The 11,680-nt window shown below is 51.1% G+C and overlaps 1 pseudogene across 1 annotated transcript in view; it reads left to right on the top strand.

Moving 5' to 3' along the window:
* The first annotated feature begins 780 nt into the window (after window positions 1–780).
* The window catches only part of LOC311116026 (inactive phospholipase C-like protein 2), a 61,195-nt pseudogene continuing 50,295 nt past the window's right edge, over window positions 781–11,680 (top strand). The window contains exon 1 of the transcript XR_014615247.1: window positions 781–1,220. The product of XR_014615247.1 is annotated as an inactive phospholipase C-like protein 2 (transcript). The remainder of the gene's footprint in view (window positions 1,221–11,680) is intronic.

The raw sequence follows: 11,680 nt of genomic DNA, 5'->3' as shown, positions 1-11,680 counted from the left end.
ATGAATAAATATATAAATGAATAAAATGACTTAGTTTGAATAATTAGATAATTTAATTAAATACATACAGATATATCGAGAAAAATAATGACTTTTTGTCAGTATTATTTTATTTCCTTGCTCATTTATTTAATTATGTGTGGATTTATTTATTTATTCATTTATCTATTTATGTGGGCATTTACATATTTATTTCAAATTAAGGCACGTTTGGTCCTCCATGATTTATGTCCATTTGAATGTTGGTGCAATTACTTTTGTTTGCCCAATAACTTTTTATGGGAAAATCCAATCATCTAATCATTCTAGCGTTTTATGAAAGGCAATAGCCTGGTGCCCAATGTGCGATACTCGCGCCTCTGTCCGCATAGACAGTGAAATAATTCGACAACAGCTGGAAACACGATGCTCACCTGCTACCCCAGCTCTACGAATGAAATATGTAGGGACAACCCACTGGGCACACACTGGTTGAATCAACGTGGAATAGACGTTGAAATGACATCTGTACCCAGTGGGAAGGTTCCAGAACGCACGGAGAACTGTTAAGTCAAGACCTTTGCCTTCACTTTCATATTAGGAAAGATGACAATAGTGCCGGCAGCAGTGCTTACTACTGCGAATTTGAGGTGTGCGCCATCCGGGTTACTCTGAATCTCTTTTTGACTTTCTATAATGTCGAGTCGCCGGCGACATCACAACGGAACGCACATCATCAGTAGAAGATGATGGTGAAAGTTATTTGTAAAACATTCTCATTCTCGCCGGGTAAAGCGATGCCTAGGCTACTGACGGAGAACCATGATTTTCAGAGGATATTTTTTGGATAGTCTACTTTGCGAGAGCAAGATTGTGTGAATGTCTGTCAAAGCATGGAGTCGCTTTGGCGCGCTAAAGCATCGTGGATAAGATGATTGTCAGTTATTTCACGTAGCGAAGCGAACACCAAACAAGACTAACAGCTACGGTGAACAAAAATCCAAATTTGTAGCGGACTTCAGAAAGACCCACTGGTTGCTGGGATGAAACCCTCGCCGGGTAACGGGGTGAGCCTCCAGACTCCTCGAGAAGAATTGGTGTCCAACGGAGGCTGCGGGATGTCAGACACCGTGACAGCTATCCAAACCGACACTGGTCCCGGATCCCTCATGACTGACAAGCAGGGAGCAGGAGGAGATACAGACGCCAAAGGAATCCCTCGGCGGAGCAGTATTATCAAGGTAAAGGTTGGGGGATATTAAATACAGTTGAAGTCGGAAGTTTACATACACTTAGGTTGGAGCCATTAAAACTCGTTTTTCAACCACTCCACAAATTTCTTGTTAACAAACTATAGTTTTGGCAAGTCGGTTAGGACATCTACTTTGTGCATGACACAAGTAATTTTTTCCAACAATTGTTTACAGACAAATTATTTCACTTATAATTCACTGTATCGATAGTTACCGGAGTGTAACTCCAGTTCTATGAGTGGAACGGAGCCCCATAGGGGAGCTCTGCTCCTATTGGTTTACCCCGCTGCCTAGGCAGCGAACAGCCTGAGACAAAATTATGCACACACCTGCAGCCAATAGGAGTACAGGTGTCCCTATAAGAGGGGACGCTTCCCCTCAATCAGCCTCCCGAGAAATTATCTTCAGCGAGACTAGAGGGTCGGCAGGGCCTTAAGTCCTATGGGGCTCCGCTCCACTCATAGAACTGGAGTTACACTCTGGTAACTATCTTTCTATATCGTGGAGCTCCGCCCCATAGGGGAGCTCTGCTCCTATTGGTTTAAGGCGGAGCGCAACGCTCCAAAATGTACTCCCTGCCGAGCCCAACACTTCCCATCGAAATGAAAAGGTCGGGCCTAGCAATGGCTGCGACCAAGTCCCGCAGTACTGTAACACACTGTATCACAATATACTGCGTCCTCGGTTCAAATCCGCCCTACCTAGTCCAATGTCTGGTGGGCAGATCACCAGAATACGGGCCATACTAATCTGTACTAGCAGATAGATGGTACTTCAATATCCTGTTACAACAATACTGACCACTAATGGAATGACACAAAGTGTCACTCTACATTGTGTACACGGTAGCCCGCCCCACTCAATCAATGGAACCCCAAAGATTAGTGGGCAGATCCCAGAACGTGATTCAAACTAATCTGAACAAGCAGATAGATGATGTCACATTCCGTCAAAATTGTCATGACCGGTCTAATAGTACCGTAACCAAGGTTACTACTATTATCCCTCATCATTCCGCCTCAACCCAGTTATTCACTGGTGGGCAGATTAATACATGCCTTCTACTGTACTGAACATGTCAGTCAGGAGTCATGCTAAAACATGTCTCTCTATCAGAAGCGGACCTGAAAGAGACCTGTCTCCTCGGTCCTGCATTCCTCTCTCTTACCTCAAGTCCTCCCCTCAGCCACGCTGAGTACAGACTCAGCCAAAGAGTTAGAAGACATATCCAAGAGATAGAAACTGATAAATGGAGACGGTGACGACCAACGCTGCACAGATATCCTCTACCCCTGTTCCTCTGAAAAGGGCAGTAGAAGCCGCTACTCCACGAGTGGAGTGGGCTCTTATACCCTCAGGCAATTGTCGCCCAGCTGCCTCATAAGCTGTCTCAATGCCTTCGCAAAGCCAATGAGACAGACGCTGTTTCGAAAGTGGTCTACCTAGTGCAGCCGCACCGTGACACACAAACAGCTGAGGCGATGACCTAATCGCTGCTGTGCGCTCAACGTAACACGCCAAAGCGCGCACTGGGCACAGGCGATGGAGCCTTTCCTCTCTCCTCTCCCCATGGGGAGGGGGAGAAAAAGCCCACAGCTCCACGGTCTGTGATCTATATGAGCTCTTAATAACCTTTGGCATAAATGCCAGGTTAGGACGTAACACCGCTCTACTCAAATCGGCATTAATGGCAAGGCAGTCGGGTCTCGTCGAAAGAGCACACAAATCACTGACACGCTTAGCAGTAGTCAAAGCGAGCAACAGTGCCGTCTTCATAGACAGCATCTTGAGGGGTATTTGATTCAATAGCTCGAACGGCGACTCACAGAGCGCTTCGAGTACCAAAGCCAAATCCCATTGAGGAAGCGTGGCTCTAGGCATTGGCCTAAGCCGCCGCGTTCCTAATAAGAAACGTTTCACTAGAGGGTGGCTGAAGACAGTGTCTCTGCCAAACCCCTCGTGACAAGCTGAAATCGCCGCTGCAAACACCTTAATGGTGGCGGGAGATCGCTGCTTATCAAACATAAAGGGCGGCAGGTAGCTTAGTGGTTAAGAGCGTTGTGCCAGTAACCGAAAGGTCGCTGGTTCTAATCCCCGAGCCGACTAGATGAAAAATCTGTCGATGTGCCCTTGAGCAAGGCACTTAACCCTAATTGCTCATGTAAGTCGCTCTGGATAAGAGCGTCTGCTAAATGACTAAAATGTAAAATGTAAATGTAAACTGCAGGAATGAGAGTACACTCTCAACCCAACAGTTCATGGGGTATACATTCTCTGTGACACACCACTGTGAAAACACGTTCCATTTACTGGCATACACCCTGGAAGTGGAACCGGCACGTGAACCCTGTATGGTCCTGATTACTGAATTAGATAACCCACGGCGCTCTAGCCTGTCCCTCTCAGGAGCCAAGCCTTCAGTGGTTGGCCGATTATGGGCAATTGCTCTATCGAGCCCCCCGCCTGAGACAACGCGTCCCGTCGATTTGGAATTGGCCAAGGTGGCGCAATCAACATCTGACTAATCTCTGCGAACCATGGAGCCCCCGGGCGATCGGGGGCCACCAATATTATTGACAGCCCGCCTGATCTCACCCTGGCTAACAGTGGGAGAATGCAGGACAGCGGTGGGAATGCATACAGGAGAACTCTCGGCCACGGTCGGTGCGCAAACACGTCCCTCCCCAGTTCCGGTTTGTCCTGTTCCCTCAGAGAGAACCATAGAGGACAATGCGCGTTCACACGTGATGCGAATAAGTCCACCTCGGCTCTCCCGAACTGTTCCCAAATCTGGAGAACAATGTCCGGGTGCAGACGCCACTCGTCGTCTCGAGGACCCCCTCGAGACATGAGGTCTGCTCCCACATTCAAGTAGCCCGGAATGTGTGCTCCTCTCAACGAGCGAAGGTGCTCGTGAGCCCACAGCCACAATTCCTCCGCCGACCGGTGGAGTGCAGGAGACCTGACTCCTCCCTGGCGATTTAAGTAGGCTACTGTGGTCCGGTTGTCTGACCAGACCAACACATCGCGACCCCGAAGGGTAGACGCGAAGTGGGTCAGAACCAGTCTAACCGTTTCCAACTCCAAGAGGTTGATGTGGCGACTCGAAAGAGGCCACACACCTCCTATCGCTTGGGTCTGACATGTCCCTCCCCATCCAGTCAGAGTGGCATCTGTAAACACTGGAATGTAGGAGGACACTTTGCCTAGCGTGAGAACGCTCAGGTCTCTCCAATAGTTCAGATCTGCACTGAGCGAGAGAGGAACCACCACCAATCGACGACGTTGACAAACTGGGTCTAGTCTTAGTTGGGCGAACCATCGCTGCATCCTGCGCATGCGCAGAAGTCCCAGCAGGACCACGGAATGGGCTGACGACATGAGACCCAAAAGTGACATGACTGACAGCGCCGTTACCGTATGATTCGGACGAAACCTTCTCAGGGCTAGCTACAGGGCTGCCCTTCGAGAGTCCGAAATTCGAGCCCTCATCATTACAGTGTCTAGCTGTATCCCCAGGTAGACAATCTGATGACTGGGCCAGGGCGCACTCTTTTTCCAATTCACAGCGAACCCCAGACGCGTGAGATTAATCACTGTCTGTGTCGTGTGAGTGAACGCCAGCTCTGCTGACGGGGCGAGAACCAGTAGGTCGTCTAGGTAGGCTAGTAGCCTTATTCCCTGACGACGCAACGGCTCCAATGCCGCCTCCACACATTTGGAAAACGTGCGAGGTGCCAGGGCGTACCCGAATGGCATCCTCGTGAACTCGTAAGCCACCCCTTGAAAGGCGAAACGCAGAAACTTTCGGTGACACGGCTGCACCGGCACATGAAAGTACACGTCCTTTAGGTCTATGCTCGTACAAAAGTCTCCCTTCTGGACACATTCCAGTAGACGTTTTGTTGTTAGCATTCGGAAGGGCCGTTTGGCTACGCTCTCGTTGAGAATGTGTAAATCCAATATCGGCCTCATTCCCCCTGTCTTTTTGGGCACTAGGAAATAGGGCGAATATAGCCCTTTGTTTCTTTGCTCCTGGGGACCTACTGTGACCGCCTCTTCCAAATGTTTCGTAATCTCTGAAATTAGAGCGGCCACTTTTTCGGGCGTTTTCATCACCGTCTCCACCACCCCCCTGCAGAGAAAGCGGAAGAGCGCGAAGCTGTGGTTCTTTCAGTAGGAAGGACCTGTATTCCTGTATGGCCCTTGCCGCCGCTGTTCAACACTGAAGTGGTGGAACGGCCCAAGGCGGGCCTCCCAAGAAAGGGAGATGAACTATCAGCGCGTTCTGAGAGAAACGGGGGCGCCAATACGTTGGTTAAACTCGTAACCGTAGTATTCCGGCCCTCCGTGAACGCAGCACAGGTCTGAACTGCACTGACTGAGACATTAGCCTGAGACAGAGCGCCGTCCCCGAAGAGCGATTGCGTCATCATTCCATTACCTGGCTGTGACTGCAAGTCTGCTATGTGAGACCTCTCTTTTGACAAAGTCAATTGGAGCCAATTCTTTATTAAACACATCGAAACATACAGTCTCCTCCGTACCCTCAACAGAAGGGTGGGGGGGAATAGTGGGCTCAGTCGGACCATGCGCTGTGCCAGCTCCCATTCTCTCCCCCTCGTCCCGTCATTGGCGGCGTCTCTTCTGAGTACCCTTAGGGTGCTGCCAGGTTGACGCTCTGATCACCTCTCTCGCCGGCGGAATCGTCGAAGCCTCGGGTGCCGCTAGGGGGGTGGGGCCCACTCGCCTGCTGCTCGAGGCCGACGCCTGACGCCGGGCACGACGCCTCGCCGTAGATCCCGATCTACTGGAGGCGGTGGAGGTGGACGGCTTCTGTGGCGCGTGGCTAGACTTCCCTGCCAGTGGCAGGTGTCTGGCCAGCTGCTTCCTCTCCTTGTCCAACTTAGCAAATCGCTCCGTCGCCTCTTTGACGGCGACTCCAAAGAGACCGTCGCGTTAAGCAGTGACGCTCTTTCGGCCTCTTTCATGGCCGTCAAGGACAGCCAGAGGTGTCGCTCCGTGACCACCGAAGTGGCCATGGACCTCCCCGCACAGACGGCCGACACTTGAGTTAGGTGAAGAATAGCGCCAGAAATTCTGGACGCCTCTTCCACCTCCTCTCCCGTGAGCTCAGTCTTACCCGTTGTTAGACGGGACAGAGAGGCCGCGAGGAGGGCAATATTGTTTGCTGCTGCTACAGCCTGGGCTCCCAACGTGAAGGACTTCTCCGCCAACTGCGCTGTGAGTCTGTCCTTCTGCGTCGGCAATGTGGCCTTTTTGGAGGAGCGCCAGGGACTCGAACCTGGCACGAGATACGCCTTCATGGCGCTCTCGAGCCTGGTGATTCCCCTAGCAACCAGCTGTCTCCCTTCCACTCTAGCGAATGGGAGGGACGCTTTAGCCGGCGAACACGCCGCTAGAGGTGCCTCCCATGAGCCCTCGACGTACTTGCTGAGAGAGGGCATGGCTGGAGCCAGTGGCTCTGCCGCCCTCCTCGGCCGAGAATAAGGTCCGCCCTCCATCATATCCACCTCCGAAGCGGGGGGAATGGGGGGTAGCGCTATCTCTAGACGTCTAGCAGCCCTCTCAATGAGCCCAGGAAAGTCTGAGCGCAGAGAGGCTACCGCGAAGGACAGGGCTACTGATCTCTCAGAGCCTGTGTCGTCATCGCCCAGGGAATTACAAGCCCTCTCACTCTCCACTGGAAAGGGGGTCTTGAAAGTCTGGGTCAGAGGGACGGATTGTTCCATAGGAATATCCATCTCATCCCCATAATCCCTGTCATCCCCAGAGTCGGCGCCTTCGCATGATGCCTCAGAAGCTGAGGCTAACACCGATAGCACGTCCTCTAAGGGGATATCCTCCCTAAAAAACGCCCAGCGCTGCTTCCTCCCCTTCAATGGAAGGAGGGCGCAGCTGGCGCAAATAGGGGGATCGCTGATTCCGTCCTTGGCGTGCTGTGAACCCAAACACACGAAACATAGGTCGTGGGGGTCAGCAGCCGCCATGGAGGAGCAGCGGCATTGAGCTCTGAAAATAGCTTTTTGGGGGGGGGACTTCCCGGTGTGCTCATTTAGGACGACGTCGAGAGCTGGAAATCGACGGCGTTATCTTCGTCCTGAGTCTTCGTCTCTTCTTGGCTTCTTCAGTCTAGTCCAGTCGCTGAAGATAAAGGGAGGGAGGCTGATTGAGGGGAAGCGTCCCCTCTTATAGGGACACCTGTACTCCTATTGGCTGCAGGTGTGTGCATAATTTTGTCTCAGGCTGTTCGCTGCCTAGGCAGCGGGGTAAACCAATAGGAGCAGAGCTCCCCTATGGGGCGGAGCTCCACGATATAGAACACAATTCCAGTGGGTCAGAAGTTTACATACAATAAGTTGTCTGTGCCTTTAAACAGCTTGGAAAATTCCAGAAAATTATGTCATGGCTTTAGAAGCTTCTGATAGGCTAATTGACATAATTTGCGTCAATTGGAGGTGTACCTGTGGATGTATTTCAAGGCCTACCTTCAAACTCAGTGCCTCTTTGCTTGACATTATGGGAAAATCTAAAGAAATCAGCCAAGACCTCAGAAAAAAAATTGTAGACCTCCACAAGTCTGGTTCATCCTTGGGAGCAATTTCCAAATGCTTGAAGGTACCACGTTCATCTGTACAAACAATAGTACGCAAGTATAAACACCATGGGACCACGCAGCCGTCATACATCTCAGGAAGGAGACGCGTTCTGTCTCCTAGAGATAAACGTACTTTGGTGCGAAAAAGTGCAAATCAATCCCAGAACAACAGCAAAGGACCTTGTGAAGATGCTGGAGGAAACAGGTACAAAAGTATGTATATCCACAGTAAAACGAGTCCTATATCGACATAACCTGAAAGGCCCCTCAGCAAGGAAGAAGCCACTGCTCCAAAACTGCCATAAAAAAAGCCAGACTATGGTTTGTAACTGCACATGGGGACAAAGATTGTACTTTTTTGAGAAATGTCCTCTGGTCTGATGAAACAAAAATAGAACTGATTGGCCATAATGACCATTGTTATGTTTGGAGGAAAAAGGGGAACGCCTGCAAGCCGAAAGAACACCATCCCAACCGTGAAGCACGAGGGTGGCAGCATCATGCTGTTGGGGTGCTTTGCTGCAGGAGGGACTGGTGTACTTCACAAAATACATGACATCATGAGGGAGGAAAATTATGTGGATATATTGAAGCAACATCTCAAGACATCAGTCAGGAATTTAAAGCTTGGTCGCAAATGGATCTTCCAAATGGACAATGACCCCAAGCATACTTCCAAAGTTGTGGCAAAATGGCTTAAGGACAACAAAGTCAAGGTATTGGAGTGGCCATGACCTCAAACCTATAGAAAATGTGTGGGCAGAACTGAATGCGTGTGCGAGCAAGGAGGCCTACAAACCTGACTCAGTTATACCAGCTCTGTCAGGAGGAATGGGCCAAAATTCACCCAAGTTATTGTGGGAAGCTTGTGGAAGGCTACCCGAAACATTTGACCCAAGTTAAACAATTTAAAGGCAATGCTACCAAATACTAATTGAGTGTATGTAAACTTCTGACCCACTGGGAATGTGATGAAAGAAATAAAAGCTTAAATAAATAATTCTCTCTACTATTATTCTGACATTTCACATTCTTAAAATAAAGTGGTGATCCTACCTGACCTAAGACAGGGAATCCCTGTCTCCTCTCCTTCTCCTTCTCCCTGTCTCCTCTCCTTCTCCCTGTCTCCCTGTCTCCTCTCCTACTCCCTGTCTCCTCTCCTACTCCCTGTCTCCTCTCCTACTCCCTGTCTCCTCTCCTACTCCCTGTCTCCTCCCCTTCTCCCTGTCTCCTCCCCTTCTCCCTGTCTCCTCCCCTTCTCCCTGTCTCCTCCCCTACTCCCTGTCTCCTCTCCTACTCCCTGTCTCCTCTCCTTCTCCCTGTCTCCCTGTCTCCTCTCCTACTCCCTGTCTCCTCTCCTACTCCCTGTCTCCTCTCCTACTCCCTGTCTCCTCCCCTTCTCCCTGTCTCCTCCCCTACTCCCTGTCTCCTCTCCTTCTCCCTGTCTCCCTGTCTCCTCTCCTTCTCCCTGTCTCCTCTCCTACTCCCTGTCTCCTCTCCTTCTCCTTCTCCCTGTCTCCTCTCCTTCTCCTTCTCCCTGTCTCCTCTCCTTCTCCCTGTCTCCCTGTCTCCTCTCCTACTCCCTGTCTCCTCTCCTTCTCCTTCTCCCTGTCTCCCTGTCTCCTCTCCTACTCCCTGTCTCCTCTCCTACTCCCTGTCTCCTCCCCTTCTCCCTGTCTCCTCCCCTTCTCCCTGTCTCCTCCCCTTCTCCCTGTCTCCTCCCCTTCTCCCTGTCTCCTCTCCTACTCCCTGTCTCCTCCCCTTCTCCCTGTCTCCTCTCCTTCTCCCTGTCTCCTCTCCTACTCCCTGTCTCCTCTCCCTCTCCCTGTCTCCTCCCCTACTCCCTGTCTCCTCCCCTACTCCCTGTCTCCTCTCCTACTCCCTGTCTCCTCTCCCTCTCCCTGTCTCCTCCCCTTCTCCCTGTCTCCTCCCCTTCTCCCTGTCTCCTCCCCTTCTCCCTGTCTCATCTCCTACTCCCTGTCTCCTCTCCTACTCCCTGTCTCCTCCCCTTCTCCCTGTCTCCTCCCCTTCTCCCTGTCTCCTCCCCTTCTCTCTGTCTCCTCCCCTTCTCCCTGTCTCCTCCCCTTCTCCCTGTCTCCTCCCCTTCTCCCTGTCTCCTCTCCCTCTCCCTGTCTCCCTGCCTCCTCCCCTTCTCCCTGTCTCCTCCCCTTCTCCTCCCTGTCTCCTCCCCTTCTCCCTGTCTCCTCTCCTTCTCCCTGTCTCCTCTCCTTCTCCCTGTCTCCTCTCCCTCTCCCTGTCTCCCTGCCTCCTCCCCTTCTCCCTGTCTCCTCCCCTTCTCCCTGTCTCCTCCCCTTCTCCCTGTCTCCTCTCCTACTCCCTGTCTCCTCCCCTTCTCCCTGTCTCCTCTCCTTCTCCCTGTCTCCTCCCCTTCTCCCTGTCTCCGCCCCTTCTCCCTGTCTCCTCTCCTTCTCCTTCTCCCTGTCTCCTCCCCTTCTCCTCCCTGTCTCCTCCCCTTCTCCCTGTCTCCTCCCCAATGCTTATAAAAGGGAAGGATACAAGGAGAGGAAGCCTCTTTAGACTATTGAGATGCATCCTAGATCCTTGAGCACCATGCAGCTGCTTGAAATGAATGCTTGAAATAAATAGGCTACTATTATTTAGTAGCTTCACTGGGGCAGTGGTTTTAATGTCTCCTCTCCTTCTCCCTGTCTCCTCTCCTTCTCCCTGTCTCCTCTGCTTCTCCCTGTCTCATCTGCTTCTCCCTGTCTCCTCTACTTCTCCCTGGCTCCTCTACTTCTCCCTGTCTCCTCTCCTTCTCCCTGTCTCCTCTCCTTCTCCCTGTCTCCTCTCCCTCTCCCTGTCTCCCTGCCTCCTCCCCTTCTCCCTGTCTCCTCCCCTTCTCCTCCCTGTCTCCTCCCCTTCTCCCTGTCTCCTCCCCTTCTCCCTGTCTCCTCTCCTTCTCCCTGTCTCCGCCCCTTCTCCCTGTCTCCTCCCCTTCTCCCTGTCTCCTCTCCTTCTCCCTGTCTCCTCCCCTTCTCCCTGTCTCCTCTCCTTCTCCCTGTCTCCTCTCCTTAGACCACACTGTTTGGAAAGACCGGGACAGGTGATACAGTAGCTTTCAGCTATCTTGTCTTGTCAGATCAACGCTTATCAAGGGAAGGATACAAGGAGAGGAAGCCTCTTTAGACTATTGAGATGCATCCTAGATCCTTGAGCACCATGCAGCTGCTTGAAATGAATGCTTGAAATAAATAGGCTACTATTATTTAGTAGCTTCACTGGGGCAGTGGTTTTAATGCCTATCTCTAGGCCTACTACTAAATTAGCCTTGCGTTGCGTTCGTCGTCAAGACAGAAAGACAGAGATTGATTCCTAGATCTTTGGACTTGGCTGGATGGAATGACGCACCTGACCCTTGACCCAGCTACTGTGGTGGAGTCATTGCTTGCACCAATCCAAGCTGGTTTGATCTGTGAACACAGCAAGACTTGTTTATTTTTATTTTACCTTTATTTAAGCAGGGACTCACCATTGAGACCAGGGTCTCTTTCACAAGGGAGCCCTGCATATACAATTCCATAGACAAAATCTAAAATCAAATACGATATAAAACAAGTCAAATACAGCAAAACAAATATTCACGAAAACAATGACATTCCTCAATAAGAAGGTCCCCAGTTTCTTAATGGGACTATATTGGCATTTGTGAGCTCTGGGCTTGTCCAAACAGTTGATCTTGTGTCATAGGATTGTTTAATGTTTTATTAGACCTTATATTGATCTCTTGTTGTTGCCAGTTTTGTATGATGCTGATCCCTACAGAGTTGGTTGGCCTTGTCGTCAACGTCGGCTCTGGGCCCATCTGATT

Source organism: Coregonus lavaretus (assembly GCF_964263955.1).
Source record: "Coregonus lavaretus genome assembly, chromosome: 3".
Classification (NCBI taxonomy): domain Eukaryota; kingdom Metazoa; phylum Chordata; class Actinopteri; order Salmoniformes; family Salmonidae; genus Coregonus; species Coregonus lavaretus.
This window is presented reverse-complemented; position numbering and strand designations above follow the sequence as displayed.